Raw genomic sequence first — 19,763 nt, 5'->3', positions numbered from 1 at the left:
AAAATAATAATTAAAATATGAAATATTAAAATGTATATCAAATAATTATTTAATAACATACATATAGATTAATAAGTTAAATAAGCGAAGCTTGATTGGACGGCCACCGGAAGAACCCCGTGCGGAAAGGGAAAGAAAAGTTGGAGGTATGCATTGGACGGCCAGCGTATGCACACCATGCCATTTCTATTCTGCTGTTTTTTTTCTGCCCGCCGTCCTAATCGTCCCCTCAATTGAATGTAGGAGACAAACGGAAAGAAGCAAAGCCGTATAGGGAAACAGTATTTCCCATCAATGAAAAGTACAAAAGAGGAAGAAGCAAAGCCGTACAGGGAAACAGTGCTTCCCACAATGAAAAGTACAAAAGAGGAAGAAGCAAAGCCGTATAGGGAAACAGTGCTTCCCATCAATGAAAAGTACAAAGGAGATGGAAAACAGGGCTTTCCATCAATGAAAATGTACGAGGGGGATGGAGAGCCATCTCCAAGGATGCCCGTTTCCCTTGCTTTATTCCAGACGAATAATGGTATGCAGTATTGGTTTGGTGCACCCAAAAGTTTATTCTATGGCAGGAGGAGATTGGTGTCTCTCATAGAAGTTTGTGTAATGCATGGGTGATGGAGTGGATTTAGACTAGCGGACCTGAGCAAACTTTGAATGCATGAAATTGGCACCCGCGAAGGCATTTCTCTAGTTCCAGAGTAGGGGCTTTTCTCTGTTTGGATTTAGACTTTGTGGTTTCTTGAGCTCGACCTAACCTCCCTCATCCCTACCTGCCTGTGTGCTTATGTGCCAGAGACCTTAATTTCATGCCAACAAATGTGACAGTGTTAGGGTTTTGCTGTGTTACTGACCTTCTGTTTTTTCACCATGCCCTTGTCTAACTACTTTTTTTATTCTAATTAACAATATTTATATTCATTGTTTATTGTTTAGCGGTATGTTACATTGAATGTTGATCATTTTTTTTCCATGATTTATTTTTGATATGTTAATTTATTCTTTTTTATTGTTCTCTACTGTTTTGGTTTGAGATTTTAGAGTGTACTGCTCTATAGATTTTTTTTTTTTTTATCAATGATAATGACAAGGGCAATAGTGTTCATTTGTTCCAGTCGCGGGACCTTAACAGAACTCGATATTTTATAAATAAATGAAATCAGATCTCCCTCACCCATTACATCAAACAACTTAAGTTTCCTTTTTCTAAAAAAAGAAAATGAAATTTCAGAGAAAATCCACCTGATTTGCTAAAAGAGAGAATGAAGGTGCAAGAGAAGAAGGAACAACAGCAGAGGACATACAAGGTGCTCTCAGTTATATAAACATTGAAATTTACAAACACTTCATGTTACATTCAAGAAGAAATTTCATGCTAACAACAGATCAGAGTCCTTCGTATAGATATAGAATAACACCCACACGCTTTAAAGTTGGGATAACAAGTTTCAAATCCAGTTTCCTACGTAAAAAGAGTACGTGGATAAAATTATAGCGTTTCTTCTTTCCTGTCTTCAATCTTTAACTCTCATATATTTTTTCCTTTGTAAGGAGTTGTAGCAGCCCCACCCACGTCTTTGTTAGGGAGCCCTTCGAGTCCTCACTCCCATTACTCCAGCAATCGCCATTCGAGGCGCTTTTCCACGTTCTTTGCCTGAATGGCAAGAATTTTTGCCGCAGTTGAAGGCTGGAAGATCTACAACAAGGATCCACGTCAAATGCTCCCGTGAGCAAAGATGGCAATGAAGTATATCGCCTGCATGAGAATGAAAATGCTAGAGATCCTGAAGTAGGAGGAGGAGAGCAGCAGCGACAAAGACGCCAACTTCAGGAAATGGGGCCTGGTAGGCGAAGTAGAGGCCAATCAAAGGGTGGGATTCATATTAGGTATGGATGGTATGGGACAAAGTGATGCTCCTCTTCTTAAGGGCACTAGGTTTGTTGATTCTTGGAGACAGGCAGCCATAGTTTCATCTGAATATTGAATTAACGCTTCCCATGGTGAGCTTCGAAATGCTTGCTGCTTTTATAGGCTGTTTATTGCCTCGCACACCGATTGCATGAATGGGAAGGTGCGTCCGTTACAAACCATTAATTAGATGGTAATAATAATTACATTCAGTTGAATTGGATATATATGAATTTAAAACATTGGATTCTCTTTAGTATTGTCCATAAATGCTTCCTTAATGTAATATTTGAAATTAGTATAGATATACGTTGAAAATTTGTTGTTTCTCACATTATGTTTGGTTTCCTCGGAATGGGAATTGGAATGGAAAGCAAAGTTTCCGAATCACGACCTGTTTAGATGTGAAACAAAAGAATGCTTCCAAAAGAACCAGCAGCAAAATTCCAGTAATAAATTTAATTAGCTATATGTTAGAATACAGTCAATTTTATATTAATTTTTAGATATATCATTAATATATTTATAATTTTAATATTTTTATTAGATTATTTATATTACAGATATTTTATATATTGGATCAAATATTTTATTTTTATTTTACTCTTACTTTTTGATATTTTATACTTTAAGTTTATTTATTATTTATTATTTTTAGTCATTTATTTTATTCATTTTTAATATTTTTTTAGGATAATTTTATCTTCTCTATTCAAATTATTTAATAATTTATAAAAAAATACTACTTGTTACTATTTTATAGATAAATATTGCTAAATGATTTGTTACCAAAAAAATTCATGCCTTACCATTCGGTGGAAATGACCATTCATCCCTTGCATTCGTGGAATTGCCTTTCCCTTAAATGGAGTTGTTGTTGGAAATTGGATCCGGGGGCGACCGTCGGCTGAGAAGGAGAAGCTCCGGTGTTGGAACGGCAGGAGGAGGCGGTCCGTCGGCGGGCAGCATTCTCTGGAAGACCTGCAACAAGCCGATGGCCGGGGTTTCCGGCGCCGGCCCTTCGATGCTTAAGTCAGAGGGGGCTAATATGTCAGAGGAGAGGGGAGATATGCTTTTTTTGGGTTTCAGAGTCCAACCCCCTCTAAGGTGGAGGGGTTCCCCTTTTATAGAGGGGTATTGTATTACCTATGAAGTGACGGGGCAAATGGTTCTTTTTTGGTCATAATTGAACACGATCGCGTGCATTAATATAGTGTCGTGGGAGATCAAACCGGAGTCAGTGAGTCATCGTGGCTGATCAGACGTGGCGGAGTAGCTCAACTGCCTGCCGTGGAGGGCTTGAGATTCGTAGATAACAAGCGTATTGATTGTTGAGTGAACCGGAGATCAGCAAAAGCCATACGCTTTAATGGTTGAGTGAATCGGAGATCAGCAGAGGCCATACGCTTTAATAGTTGAGTGAGCCGGAGAACAGAACAGGCCATGCGCATTAATTGTTGACGGCAAAGCAGGGTATGGTCTCCGGTTGAGCTACGGAAGGGCGTGACGTTCATTTGGTCGGGCGCCTTCAGGTTGTTCTGGGATAACTTAGTTTTTCCCCTAACAGGAGTCTAGATTTCAAGAGAATTGCGGTTCTATCAAACATAGCATTAGTTCATTTTAAAATTTGCTGAATGGTAATAAATATGAATTAAATTTTGTAACGTATCTATCTCTATACCATTATAGAAAGGTTATAGAAAGCTCAACTCATTTCCAAAATTCAGAAAAATTAGAAAGAAAGTTGTAGAAAAATCAACTCTTCTTAATTATTTTTGGAAGTCTTGTAAAAAATAAAAAAAATTACACATGTTTTTTTCAACTTAAAAAAATAATTGCTTCTTAATAAATTCAGGATGTCCATGCACAAAAAAGAAAAAGTAATTAATTTTTTAGTGAAACTCTTCAAAAAAGAAAAAAAAATTTGTTCAAAAAGAAACATATGTTCTGCACACAAAAAAAAAAAACATAATTAATTTTTAGCGGGATGCTTCAAAAAGGAAAAAAACTGTTCAGAAAGAAATATAGGTACAAAAAGTTTCATGCAAATGAAGAAAAAATAGCATTCACACCCATCGGGTGTGAGCCACGGTCATACCCAAAAATAATAATAATAATAATAATAATAATAATAATATGATTAATATTAAATTATCTATTTTAAAGACTAAAAGTTTTAACTACTTAAAGAATTACTTATATTTCATGAAAAAAAAGACATTAAAAAGTCAAGATTCAAGCCAATCTTATATAACAACATTTTATAATAATATCTTAGTCAATAATTACTATTTATTATATGGCTATAATATTAATGATATTTTATAATATTTCATTACAATGTTACACTATAATATAATATTTTATTTACATATCAATATAGTGTTACTATAAAATTTTTATATTTCCATAATAAAATTAAATTATTTTATTATTATCTTGTATTAATATATTATAAATATAATAGTATTATCATTTTGAAGTTTCATATTAAAATTTAATATTAATAATGTAAAATCATTCGATAATATAGTTTATTTATATTATTTGCTAAATAATATAATATGCTATATAACAATGTAATATTGTAATTTATAATTTATAATTTATAATATGAAATACAGCTATTTATATTGATATTATAATAAAATATTAGTATTAATAATATAAATTTTCCATAGCACTATATTATTATAAAATATATTATAATATACCAAGGGTAGTTTTGCTATTTCAAAAAAATTGATAATTTATTCAAATTTTTAACTTATTCCAAAAAATTTTGACAACCATATAGAATCTAGCATAAATATCTGGTATAACTATTCCATTTGGCATAGCTTTTGTTGTTCCTATTTTCCATATAATGGTTCTACCAATGCCACCTTAAGGATTGCCTTCTTTTCCTAATGTTGAATAATAGTGCTAACATGGCTTATGTGTCAGATCTAGGAAGTGTCACCTCTAATTTGGTTATTAGTATGAAGCCATCTAATGATGAACATGTTGCCATATTTTTTAATGTCTTGAACCATGTACATGCAACCATTGGCTAATAGCGTGTCAATGGATTCTGAACCTTCAAAATGCCCTTAACTTTTGTGCTTGCTTGGTATACAAGCCACTGTTTTTACTACTTGTATGGATGGTACTATAGTTATGATAACTCAAAAATTGAATACAATCTTAGCTACCTTTGCAACACCATATGCATCTAATATGAATTTGTAAGGATAAAACATCATGTAAAAAAGGTGTCTAGTGCATGAGGCTCCCATCACTGCATGTCTGGGGAGGGTCAGATTACAATGAAATAACTTTGTTGTTGTGCCCAACAAAATCCAAAATAGTTAATTTTTTTTTAAAAAAAAACTTGTCTGGTGTCCTTAAGATCGATTTGCCGCCCTTCTTGCCTGTCGCACACCATCATCACCCCCACCAAATTTGGCTTGGACCTTGATCATGGAAACATAGAAAAGGACTCCTCAACCCCATCGAAGCAACTATAAGAAGCCACCTCCGACTTCACCTCTGCTTCCTCTCGATCCTACATGTGCCTTCCTCCTCTACCAAAGCTCCAGCCATGAGGAATCGAGAGAGGTGGTTGACACCAGCCATTTTCTATACTATAGTATGATATCACCATAGAGGGCTAGGCTTGGATGCACCATTCCGATGACAAGATCATTAGGTATGGATGGTATCGGACAAGATAGCTCATGATGATGGTTCTGAGGGCCCCAGTCAGGCTCTCTCCAGTGGCCTTCCGACATGATCCCAACTAGAGAGAGATAGCATTGAGCTCATCTGGCTTCTGCATCAGCAGAAGGTATGAAGGATTGTTGTTCTTGTGTATGCTTCCTGACCCTCTGAAGCTTTTATATGCAATTTTGTGATGAGGTATTTAATGCGGAAGGTTCAAGAATGCCATGAGTGCATGCATCTGCAATTTCATATGATGGTAATATTATGTGCAGTTAAATTGGATAGACATGAATCTGATGTGGTGGAATCTCATTGATGCCATCATTAAATGCTTGTTCAATTTTCGAAATGGAAAATGCTTGAGCAACTCAAAAATTGTGACCCAAAAAGTCATTCTACTGGTGTGTTGGATTTTAATTGCTCCCTTTGAATTTGAATGCTGAATTGTTTCACATAATAAAGCATAGGTAGTGGTGCATGATAGTTGAGTGACATTTTTGAGTTACCTAGCTTTGCTCCTGAAATAGTGGCTAGTAATTAAATTGGATTGACATGAATTTAATGTGGTGGAATCTCATTGATATCTTGTTCAAATGCTTGTTCAATTCTAGAAATATTGGTAGTAATTATAGATAGTTAGATTGGATAGAGATGCACTTAATGTTGTGAAATCTCATGGATCTCATTCTTAAATGCATGTTCAGTTCTAGAAATATTGGTGATAATTATAGACAGTTAGATTGGATAGACATGCACTCAATATGGTGAAATCTCATGGATGTCATTCTTAAATGCATGTACATCCTGGTCTGCAGGACCCAACACAAGTATTCATCCTTTTAAAGATGAAAAAGGTGTTGCCGAAAACTTACTCTCTTCCACATGGATGCTACAGCTGCTCAATTGTAAAATTACTACTACCAATTATGATACAATGAAATTGGATAGACATAAACTTCATGGAAATATTTTTTGAATTATAGAAAGTGTCATCAATAGTGTCAAACTCGTTGTATTCATAGAACATATAACCATTAATCTTTATAGAACTTTTACATCACAGATGCATGGAGAATTAATTGATACAACTACTTTAATACCAGAATTTGTGACATTAAAGCCAAAACTCTATGAAAATAAGGCTTTTAATTTCAGATTGTATGCTCATCTTAATTGAAGGCCAATACTGATAGAGCAAGATATTGCATTTATCTTGATTAAGATTTTAAGTTTCAGCTGAGAACCAACCAGAACCATCTTTTATGGGTTTCAGTTCATTTTGGTAGTGTCGTCCAATTGTGGCTAGTTTCAACCAAAACCAACTATAACTATATTTTATAAGTCTTATTTTTCTTGTTTTATATTATATTTGGTTTTTTATTTATTTAAGTAGATAGTCTATTAAGTATCAATTTCAAAAATTATTCATCTTTTCCTTGAGATGAAAGGGATATAGACAACAAACATAATCTTTAACTAGTTAATACCTCTAAGAAGGCCCTTTTTAGTTATTATAATACTTCTAAATACTAAAGAAGAAGTAAATACAAGAGATTTCATAGGAATAACAATTTTTTATGTGAAATAAATAATTACATGTTTTTGATTAAATAACCACTTACCTTCAAAAATATGAGAGAAATGCCAAGGTTAAGTATACTTGTTAATTCTACTAAAAATGGAGAAAATTTGAATGTGCATGACAACAAAAAATTTAAAAAATAATATTGTTGAACAATTGAAGTTGATGCAAGCACTATATATTTACAATACAAAGTACTTGCATATTTCATTAATTTCACTTGCATTTAATATTAACATTAGCTTAAAATTGCAAAAACTACACCGAGTAAAGAACCTACATACCTACATAACATAAAATACTAAAATGATGTGTAATAATTTTTCTCGGCATCTTTTCTCCCACTACAACAAATGTTGGTTTTGCCGACTTACTTTTTCCGACGCTAGGGGAAAGCATCGGCAAAGGTTGGCTCACAGCCAACCTTTTCCGACGCTTTGGGTTAGCGTTGGAAAAGCGAAACAAACAACGACGCTACAAAGCGTCGTTATAAATTTAAGAAATAACGACGCTTATAAGCGTCGTTAGAAACCTTACACTACAACGAATGGGAGTTTTGGCGACTGTGTTTTCCCGACGCTAGGGAAAGCGTCGGAAAAGTTTGGCCAAGCCCAACCTTTGCCGACGCTTTTAGTAAGCGTCGGTAAATCCAAAGAAACGACGACGCGTTGAAGCGTCGGTCAAAGATTTAGAATCTACGACGCTTAAAAGCGTCGTTAGGAAACATTAAACCCCCCAACCGGCCCCGTCTCCTCCATTTTCTATCGGTCGATGCCCTTTCTATCAGTCGATGCCCTAGCTCCATCGCCGACTTCTCAGCTCCATCGCGATCCGTGGCTTCCCCGCTGCCGTCTTCCTCCTCCTTCTCTGAGGTAAGCCTCCTCCTTCTCCTCCTCCTCCTCCTCCTCCTTCTCGTCCTCCTCCTCTTCTTTGTTTTCAGGGCTTGCAAACTGATCTCATCTCCATCCGTAGCCTCGATCGGCGATCGAAGATTCCGCTTCTCCGCCGCCGTCGACCTCGCCGTCGTCTGAGGTAAGCCTCCTCCTCCTCCTCCTTCTCTTCCTCCTCCTCCTCCTCCTCCTGTTTGTTTTCTTCTTGTCTTTAACGCTCGCCCGGCCCCCTCTCCTCATACTCTCTCGGTCGATGCCCTAGCTGCGCGCCGACATCAAACCTCCATCCCGAGCCCTAGCTACTCGGCGGTCGTCTGAGGTAAGTGATCCTCATACTCTCTTTTAACATTTATTAATTGCATATTGATTGTTTAGTCCGAGCCTGGTACACCGAATGCATTTTGTTTTTCAGGCAGTATCAGGAATTTTCCCTATAATTCCTGTAGGGAAAATTCTTCACCAGTTGAGGGAGATGCAGATACAAATCCCCTCTTCTTTTACATTTTTAATAGTAAAAAAAGAGGTAAAAAAGTAGGCAGTTGGGAACTGGGAGCTTTCCAGGGTTTTGAGGGTAATAGCCTTAAAGTAAACAGGGCTATGTGAGACAGACGGGGCATGAGATGTGGCATATTTCTGTCAAGTAGGTGGACATGCCAATTTCCGGCATTTTCCTGATATTTCATCCAGGCCATGGACAATTCTAGCATTGATCAGAAAGTTGCATAATATTTGTTTGTTGTGCTTTGTTTATGAGTCTTTTGTCAAATATTTGTTTGTTGTGCTTTGTTTATGAATCTTTTGCTTCTCTCATTAGACTGAGAAATTGTCACAGTAGTTTGTCTTGCTGAATTTGCATTTGAGAATGATATAGTTTTAGCCTTGTTTCTCTTAGCTTTGAACCAAGGTAACAGCTCAGAGAATTCTGCTGATCATACTATAGGATTATTTTCTGAATGGACTAACAAGCAGAGAAATGATGCAGATTTGATTTCTTCGAACCTCAGTGTCTTCTCTTCCATCTAGTACAGGAAGTCATTTCAGGATCCGTGGTATGACCCTCACGCTGAAGTAAAATTTACTTTTATCAATAAATTAAAGCCATACTTTCCTGCTGATGTTTTGTTCTGTAGACATTTATTTGACAAAGTTTAAGGTAAAATTGTGAAAGCATTGTAACATAGCAAATGAATTCTTTAGATTGTTTAGGATATATTCTTTGTAGAGATTAAATTGGCTTTATAATTTGAAACAATTTTGATGAATTTTAGTTTCGCCTTGCTAGAGTTTATTATCCTATCAATTGGCCCAAAGGCTGAGAGATATTTTATTTATTCTGTTTTGTTTCATTCAACTATAAAAATGGCATCTCTGTTAGGATTATTGTTGCAGAAGCATGCATGCAGGTGGAAAAGAGCACCCATTTTAAGTCATGGTATAAATAGAGGGAACAAAGCTTTGCCGGCAATTGTTGAATGCTCCACAGATGGAAAGGAGGACCCTCCTAACAGGAGAAAAATGGGAGTGTTCTGGCGAGAATATGTGCACCGCTAAGGTTTCAAAATTGCTGTATATGACCCTCCAGGTGGCGGCTAATAACTGATTTAATAGTAAAAAAAGAGGTAAAAAAGTAGGCAGTTGGGAACTGGGAGCTTTCCAGGGTTTTGAGGGTAATAGCCTTAAAGTAAACAGGGCTATGTGAGACAGACGGGGCATGAGATGTGGCATATTTCAGTCAAGTAGGTGGACATGCCAATTTCCGGCATTTTCCTGATATTTCATCCAGGCCATGGACAATTCTAGCATTGATCAGAAAGTTGCATAATATTTGTTTGTTGTGCTTTGTTTATGAGTCTTTTGTCAAATATTTGTTTGTTGTGCTTTGTTTATGAATCTTTTGCCACTAATTCATATAAGGTCTACCTTGTCATATCACATTATTATAAACCAGAGCTTGGCACTTGAGGTGCATGTGAGGGTAAGAATAAAAAAAAAATAATAGTTCTAATCCATGCCTAAATGCCTAATAAATACATTCTCACTCTTAGCCAGTAAAATCCTCTTGTTTCTCTCCCTTAAGCAAGAGCTACTAGGGGTATATTTAATTTGAAGAGGATAAAAATAGAGCGCTGCATTGACTAATAGATGGTAATGAAAAAGATTCACGAATGGTGGACAAAATCTTAGTAACTTATATTTTAATAGTGGAGATTTTTCGAACGTGATACTACTAAGATACTTCTACATCACATTAACATCATAACATTCCCAAGCGAAAAAAAATTATTTTCTTCAATCCTGAAATTCAAACACAGTGCTTGTGATTTTTAAGATCTCATGACAATTGGCAAATCTTTGCAATTTCAAACACTAACTATATTCTTCTAATGAGTCTTTTCCCCTAAAGAGCTTTAGAAGATATTTTAAGTTGTCTGACTAGTTCCTACACAATATCTGAAAAAGGAACAACTTGAAGTTGAAGATATTTTATTTGCTTCCACATGTCCCTTGAAGTTGGAACAACTTGAAGCGTAATCACTATTAAAATATTATTATATAATTTTGTATTTTTTTATTGTTTGAATTTCCTTTTTCATCCAATAAAGTATGATCATGATTAGCTTATGGTTTGTTTTACTTTCTCTCTTGGCTGTGCTTTATTATTGTTTACTTGGAAGCCTTCTATTGCTATTAATAAGCCATGCGGCCTGCAGCTTTATAGAAATGCTTATATACTCTCCTGATCTTGATTGTGGACTTATAAGACACTCTGCCACCTAATTCACATAATAGTCGTGTATGAGAAGAGAACAAAAGCTTTTTTATGTTAATCTCAGCCTCATATGCGGGGTTGCCTCTTCATATGCGACCACAACTTTTTAAAATTGTGGTATTCTGAGTCAAAAAGTGGCAAAAAAAGTTATTACTGTGACTTAGTGACAATTTTCCATAAGAAAATTGGTGACTTTAAACTACTTTGACAGTGAATAGACAATATTGCTTACCTCAATTGTTGCATTTGGTGGACTATATATGCTACTGACTGAAAATCTATATATGCTACTGACTGGAAATCTAAATGTTCTTTCCATGTTTATTTTAGTTTTATGGTTGTTCGCAATACCATGCTGAAACCCAAGTTAAAGGGATAGTGAGAACTGAAATGAAGTAGCAATTTTACAAGGTAAAAAAGTAGGCAGTGGATTAAAAAAAAATTTAAAGATGAGATGAGAGTGTATTTGAGTGGATTATTACGGGAACTTTAAGGTAGTATTATTTCGATGTGATTGGGTGGATATAAACTCATCTAGAGGTTTGATTGGGTGAATATTTCTTCCATGTTACAACGGTTTCTCCCTTCTCAGGTAAATAACTATATATATTTTAATATTTTACATATTATCAATTATGATATATGAGTTAATGTATCACATTATTCTTAACTTCTAAAGTTTTTTTTTATTTTTTTTGTAGATTCCTGATACTTCAAACGCTAGAAGAGATGATGATGGAGCTGAATCCCGTCCCTGATGCATTCTAGATTATCTTTTATGAGTTTGATATGTATATGTTTCTGCTTTTTCAGCACACATTGACAAATGTTGGGATCCCGTCAAGTTGTGGCCCACATTGACAAATGGCGTCAATATGGTCCAAGTGGGAGAATGTTGGATCCTATTTAATTAAACCCTGATCCCGTTTAATTAAAACCCACATCTTGACAAGTGTCCCTTGAATTTCAAAAGCCCCTTTTTTAGAATAACATATATTCAGGGGTTTAACTGTAAAAGGCCCAATTTAAGCCAAAAGGATTCGGGTTTCGGGTTGCGGGCGAAGCCCAATAACCCGAAACCTGTTAATCCCTTCACCCTTTTTTTTTTTTTAATTAACCGGATTCGGGTTTCGGGTTAAAACCCGAAACCCAACACTATTCATCTTCCCCAAATGAAAAGAGGAGAAGGGGGCCAAAACCAGTGGGCCCCTTCTCTCCTAAACGACGGCGGCGCAACCGCCACCGCCGGCCGTAGGCACGGCTGCAGGCCGCGGGGCGGCCACAAGGCGGGGCCGGAGGCCGGGGTCGGCCGCGGAGGCCGCGGGGTTCGGCCGCAGGGTGCGGCCGCAGCCCGCGGTCGCGGGCCGCAGGGGCGTCGGCCGGAGGCCGTGCTGCGGGCGCCGTGGGTGGCGCGGCTGGCGCCGCTGGCAGTGGCCGGGGCCGCTTAGTGGCGGGCCGCAGGCCATGGCGGCCAATTTTTTTTTTCTTCTTCTTCTTCGCCCGCGGTGGCCATGGCGGCCACGGCGGGTTGCAGCCGCTGCCGGCTCGCCGGGGGGCGGGTCGCAGCGGCAGCCGGGGAGTCGGGCCGCTGGACAGTGGCCCTGTTGGCCACCAGTTGGACGGGGAGGGCCGCGACCGAGACCCGCCGCAGCGGCGGCCATGGCAGCGGCTCTCCCTTCCTTATTTTCTTGAGTAAAAATGGAAGAAGGGGAAAGATGGGAAGAGTTTAGTCCCACATCGCCCAGAGAAAACTTTTTCATATGTTTAAATAACATCGGGGTCTCCATTCTTCTCACCCAACAGATCAAATGGATATGATTTATTTTGGAATCCAATCCATCTGCTCTGATACCATTGATGGAATGATTAACTTAATGAATTATAAATCATACCTTGATTCGCTAAATCCATCTTGGATTGAACTCTGAGATGCGTGCGCAGCAATTGAGATTGCTCTGATCTGGACAAAGATTAGCGTGATCTGGATAGAAATTAGCGAAAGATCTTCTGGAGAGAGAGCTCTTAATTCGTGTATAAGAGAAGGGGTCTCACAGGCTATTTATAGCCCTCTCCAGGGACCAAACGCCGTGATTAGTTATACACGTGAAGAGTCACCCCCCATCAAGGCAACCTTTCACTACCGTGCAATTACCTTAATGCCCTTGTGATGATCAGGATTTACGAAATTCAAGGGACACTTGTCAAGATATGGGTTTTAATTAAACGGGATCAGGGTTTAATTAAATAGGATCCAACAGAGTGTATTTGAGTGGATTATTACGGGAACTTTAAGGTAGTATTATTTCGATGTGATTGGGTGGATATAAACTCATCTAGAGGTTTGATTGGGTGAATATTTCTTCCATGTTACAACGGTTTCTCCCTTCTCAGGTAAATAACTATATATATTTTAATATTTTACATATTATCAATTATGATATATGAGTTAATGTATCACATTATTCTTAACTTCTAAAGTTTTTTTTTATTTTTTTTGTAGATTCCTGATACTTCAAACGCTAGTAGAGATGATGATGGAGCTGAATCCCGTCCCTGATGCATTCTAGATTATCTTTTATGAGTTTGATATGTATATGTTTCTGCTTTTTCAGAGTACATTGTAATTTGCTTTTTCAGAGTACTTGTAATTTGCTTTTTCAGAGTACATTGTAATTTGTATGGCAGCTTTTCTGATATGAGTCAAAAACATGGAGTTTTAATCAGATATATCAATATTCATATTTTGAATGATCTGAGTATTTGTGTCAATGTATCAATGTAATACAGGTTCATATTGTTATAATATATATTTTGTAATTTGTATTTTATAATACTGATTATCGTTTTATTTTTTTTATAAAAAAGACAATTCCCGACGCTTTTAAGCGTCGATAAAAAAGGTCGTGGCACCACCGGCCATTGAGCAATTTCCGACGCTTAAAAGCGTCGGTAAATCATGAATTGCCGACGCAAAAAAGCGTCGGAGAAACCGAGACAATTACCGACGCGTAAAAGCGTCGGTAAAAAAGATCGTGGCACAAGCGTCGGTAAATCATGAATTGCCGACGCAAAAAAGCGTCGGGGAAACCTCTCTGTCGCTTTATCGCCGACGCTATATAAGCGTCGGTAAAGCCATGTTTTTGCCGACGCTTTACTCAAGCGTCGGCAAAAACTTTTGCCACTCTGGTATATCCGACGCTTTGCCAACGCTTGGCTTTGCGTCGGGGGTATTTTAGCCGACGCTAATTAGCATCGGCAAAGCTCCAAAAAAGCGTCGGGTAAGGTCCTTTTTACTGTAGTGTCCATATTTTTCAATTTTTTAAATCTTCTTAAATTTTTGAGCAAAACTATAAAACATGAAGCAAGATGTTATGAAACTGTTGAAATTTTCAAAAACAAAACTTCACAAACCCAATTGAAATTGAAACAGAAATCAAGTTTTCGAACATTGATGCTTTGTCCCAGTTAACGCATAGTATATGATGAGCAGTAGAGGAAGAGAAAGGAGAGCCATAACAAAGGATATGCCTCTTGGATGGTTGTTCTCGCCTCACAGGCCACACTTTTGGTCAATAAAACTGGAGATCTGGGAAACCTCTCTAATGTTTACATTGACCAGTGTCTTAGGAGGGTAGGATAGAGATGGAAAGGAGCTGGTCTTAAGAAATTAGATAAAAAAATACCTAATAAACTGAATAAAACAATCTTTGAAGATATATTATATATTCTTGTACGGTCCAATATGTTTCAACATAGCAATTTATATTAGCCAAGTTAATAAAGGATAATATTTTGTATTCATGTATAAATGAGTGACCATTATCAAAACAAATCAACATCTTGATTGAGATAAAATCTTCATGCAAAAGGTATATAAAAGCTGATGGGATTGATTAACTTAATGAAATATAAATCATACCTTGATTCGCTAAATCCATCTCGATTAAAACTTTAGAATGCGTGCGCAGCCTCGATCACCGATGATCTGAACAAAAATTAGAGAGAGCTCTTAATGCGTGTATTAGAGAAGGGGTCTGACAGGCTATTTATAGCCCTCTCCAGGGACCAAACGCCGTGATTAGTTACACCCGTGAAGAGTCACCCCCCATCAAGGCAACCTTTCACTGCCGTGCAATTACCTTAATGCCCTTGTGATTGTCAGAATTTACGAAATTCAAGGGACACTTGTCAAGATGTGGGTTCTAATTAAACGGGATCAGGGTTTAATTAAAACGGGATCCAACATTCTCCCACTTGGACCATATTGACGCCATTTGTCAATGTGGGCCACAACTTGACGGGATCCAACATTCTCCCACTTGGACCATATTGACAAGTGAAATATCCTTAGCACTTGAATTTTATAATCTGTATACGCGTGTTCTTTCTATCCTGATATCAATTTGGGCAAACTTTATGTTTGATTACTTTGAGAATAATAATACGAACCATGGCGGAAATAACACCTATTTGATCGGCGTATAACCTTCCATGATCACTATATTACTAAATCATCATAACCAAACCCTTATGAATGAACTTCTCATAAAATTCATTCTTTGGTCACAATTTCTGCTACCATAGTATGCATAAACCATATGAATTCATTAAAGCAGAAAATATAATAAATGTGATTTACAACCATCTGAAATATGCATAATAATACATCAATTAATTTATACAGAAAAGATCCATTTGACTGACATGCTCCTTATGCAATCCCGGAGCTATTGCTTTGGTCAAAGGATCTGCTAACATAAGCACAGTATTGATGTATTGAACTGAAACTTTATGGTCTTCACATTTTTCCTTTATAACAAGATATTTCACCTCCATGTGCTTATTTCCATTGGATATCTTGTTATTCTTTATTGAGGAAACTGCTGCTAAATTATCACAATATAATTTTATGGGCCTTGAAATAATGTCCACGATCTGTAGGCCCGTGATAAAGTTCCTCAACCAAATAGCCTGTGTAACTGCATCATAGCATGCTAATAACTCAGCTTCCATTGTTGAAGCAGCTGTCATCTTTTGCTTCGAACTCTTCCACGAGACTGCACCACCAGCTAGTAGAAAGATATAACCTGATGTTGATTTTCTACTATCTGGACATCCCGCAAAGTCTGAGTCTGAGTATCCAACTATCTCCAAAAGATCGGATTTGTTGTATGTGAGCATATGATCTTGAGTTCCTTGAAGATATCTCAATACTTTCTTTGCAGCTCTCCAATGTTCCATTCCTGGATTAGCTTGAAATCTCCCCAGTAATCCCACAACATATGCTATATCAGGTCTGGTACAGACTTGAGCATACATTAAAGTCCCAATTAGTGAAGCATATGGAAAATCTTTCATATGCTCCCTTTCAATTTCATTCCTCGGAGATTGTGATTGGCTCAACTTTTCACCTTTAGTAATAGGCACTGGGCTTGGTTTGGAATTTTCCATACCAAATCTCTCCAACATTTTCTTAATGTAGGCTTTTTGAGATAGACAAACTTTTCCCTTAGATCTATCTCTATGAACCTCAATGCCGATGACATATGAGGCTTCACCCATATCCTTCATATCAAAATTACTGGAGAGAAATTGCTTAGTCTCCCTAAGCAATGCCAAATCACTACTAGCAAGCAAAATGTCATCTACATATAGGACTAGAAAAATAAATCGACTCCCACTGATCTTAAGATAAATACATCTATCAACAACGTTTTCTACAAAGCCAAATGTAGAAATGACGTTATTGAACTTAAGATACCACTGTCGGGATGATTGTTTGAGTCCATATATAGACTTATTTAGCTTGCAAACTTTTTGACTCTGACCTTCTGAAATAAAACCTTCAGGTTGTTTCATGTAAACTTCTTCCTCTAAATCTCCATTAAGAAATGCAGTTCTCACATCCATTTGGTGCAGCTCTAAGTCAAAATGAGCTACCAAAGCCATAATTATCCTTAAAGAGTCCTTCTTTGAAACTGGAGAGAAGGTTTCATGATAATCAATACCCTCCTTTTGAGTAAATCCTTTGGCAACAAGTCTAGCCTTATGTCGCTCTACCTTGCCTTTGGAGTCTCTTTTGGTTTTAAAAACCCATTTGCAGCGTACTGCAGTAGCCCCAGGAGGTAGTTCAACAAGATTCCAAACATTGTTTTTAGCCATAGAATCTATCTCATCTTTCATAGCATCTAGCCATTTGGAGGAATTTACTGAATTTATGGCTTGTGAGAAATTTATTGGATCATCTATATTTCCAATGTCATAATCATTTTCTTGAAGGTATACTATATAATCTGGTGGAATTGGAGATCTCCTTACCCTTGATGACCTTCTTAAAGTTGCTTCTTGATCCACTGGTTCTATAGGTGGAGCAACATTTTCAGTGATAACTGGCACAGATTCAAGTGGTACATTAAAAGTAGACTCATCCTCCTCCAAATCATTATCAATGATAGGTAAAGGAATCATTGGCTGCTTATTTGAATCTTGCACACCATACGGAGTTTGCTTTTTCTCAAAATTAATTTCTTGAGGTGTTATACTCCCACTGATTTGGTCATTTTCAAGGAATCTAGCATTTCTTGTCTCTACAATCCTCAAAGTATGATTAGGACAATAAAATCTGTATCCCTTGGACTTTTCTGGATAACCAATAAAATAACAACTAATGGTTCTAAAGTCCAACTTTTTCTCTTGTGGGTTGTACACCCTTGCCTCAGCTTGACATCCCCAAATGTGTAGATGTCTTAAACTAGGTTTCCTACCTGTCCAAACTTCATAGGGTGTTTTTGGGACAGCTTTAGTAGGAACCCTGTTTAAAATATACGCAGCGGTTTTTAAGGCATCACCCCATAGAGAAATTGGGAGAGTTGAGTGACTAATCATACTTCTTACCATCTCCATTAATGTTCGGTTTCTTCTTTCCGCAACTCCATTTTGATCAGGAGTACCAGGCATAGTGTATTGTGCAACTATACCTTGCTCTTGAAGAAATCGAGCAAATGGACCTAAATGTTGTCCTGTTTCAGTATACCTACCGTAGTATTCACCACCTCTATAAGATCTCACAACTTTAATCTTTTTATCAAGTTGTAACTCTACCTCTGTTTTGTAAAGCTTAAAGGCATTTAATGCCTCAGCCTTATCGTACAACAAGTAGAGATACCCATAGCGTGAGTAATCATCAATAAAGGTGATAAAATATTTATGACCAGTAAAACATGGGGTCGAAAAAGGCCCACATATATCTGTATGTATGAGATCCAATAAATTTGTACTTCTAATGGCACCTTTCTTAAACTTGTTAGTCTGCTTTCCCTTGATGCAGTCTAAACAAGTTTCAAAATCACCATAGTCAAGAGTTGGTAAAATTTCATCATTTACTAATCTCTTGATTCTTTTTATGGAGATATGACCTAATCTTCGGTGCCATAACATAGAGAAATTTTCATTTATCATGCTACGTTTTAATCCATAATGTCCTTTATTTTGCAGGGATAAAAGGGATAGTTCAAAGGATGTATCAAGGTCTAATTTAAATAAACCATCCTCTAACAAGCAATTACCAACAATAATATTATTCAAAGAAAGGTTTACAAATGACCGTCCAAATGAAACGGTATATCCAAAGGAAGTAAGTTTAGAAACAGATATTAGGTTTCTAGAAAATCCAGGTACATAAAAGGTATTTTCTAGGTACAAAATATGGCCAGTCTTTAAGGTCAATTTGAACGTTCCAACAGCTTCCACATGTGAACGCATCTTATTTCCCATTATAATGCTTCGCTCACTTTCCGTTGGAATTCTTTTGTTCAACAATCCCTGCAAAGTTTTACATATATGAATAGTAGCACCAGAGTCAATCCACCATGTGTTATGAGGTACATCAATAAAATTTGATTCATAACACACTAAGGAAAGAAAAGTACCTTTCTTTTCGAGCCATTTCTTGTACTTGATGCAGTTCTTTTTCAAATGTCCTTGTTTCTTACAGAAGAAGCACTTTATTTGCCTTTTGTCAGTCACTTTGGCTGACACTTTCATTTTCTTCTTCTTAACAGGAATATGATGACTGGTACTGCCGACCTCTTTATGTCCTTTTCCCTTATGAGAGGTGAGATAAACACTCTCTTGCCTCTCTTGTTTTATTCTCTGCTCCTCATCAACACACATGGCTAGAAGTTGATTCATAGTCCATTTTTCTGTATGTGTGTTGTATGAGATCTTAAATGCTGCCGTCTTCCTTCTCCTTCTCTGAGGTAAGCCTCCTCCTTCTCCTCCTCCTCCTCCTCCTCCTTCTCGTCCTCCTCCTCTTCTTTGTTTTCAGGGCTTGCAAACTGATCTCACCTCCATCCGTAGCCTCGATCGGCGATCGAAGATTCCGCTTCTCCACCGCCGTCGACCTCGCCGTCGTCTGAGGTAAGCCTCCTCCTCCTCCTTCTCTTCCTCCTCCTCCTCCTCCTCTTGTTTGTTTTCTTCTTGTCTTTAACGCTCGCCCGGCCCCCTCTCCTCATACTCTCTCGGTCGATGCCCTAGCTGCGCGCCGACATCAAACCTCCATCCCGAGCCCTAGCTACTCGGCGGTCGTCTGAGGTAAGTGATCCTCATACTCTCTTTTAACATTTATTAATTGCATATTGATTGTTTAGTCCGAGCCTGGTACACCGAATGCATTTTGTTTTTCAGGCAGTATCAGGAATTTTCCCTATAATTCCTGTAGGGAAAATTCTTCACCAGTTGAGGGAGATGCAGATACAAATCCCCTCTTCTTTTACATTTTTAATAGTAAAAAAAGAGGTAAAAAAGTAGGCAGTTGGGAACTGGGAGCTTTCCAGGGTTTTGAGGGTAATAGCCTTAAAGTAAACAGGGCTATGTGAGACAGACGGGGCATGAGATGTGGCATATTTC

This window comes from Phoenix dactylifera, chromosome 8, assembly GCF_051530095.1.
Source record: "Phoenix dactylifera cultivar Ajwa chromosome 8, Ajwa_hap1_PhDact_Kaust_v1.1, whole genome shotgun sequence".
NCBI classification, from domain to species: Eukaryota; Viridiplantae; Streptophyta; class Magnoliopsida; order Arecales; family Arecaceae; genus Phoenix; species Phoenix dactylifera.
The sequence above is the reverse complement of the archived record's forward strand: the minus strand, read 5'-3'. Positions refer to the sequence as shown.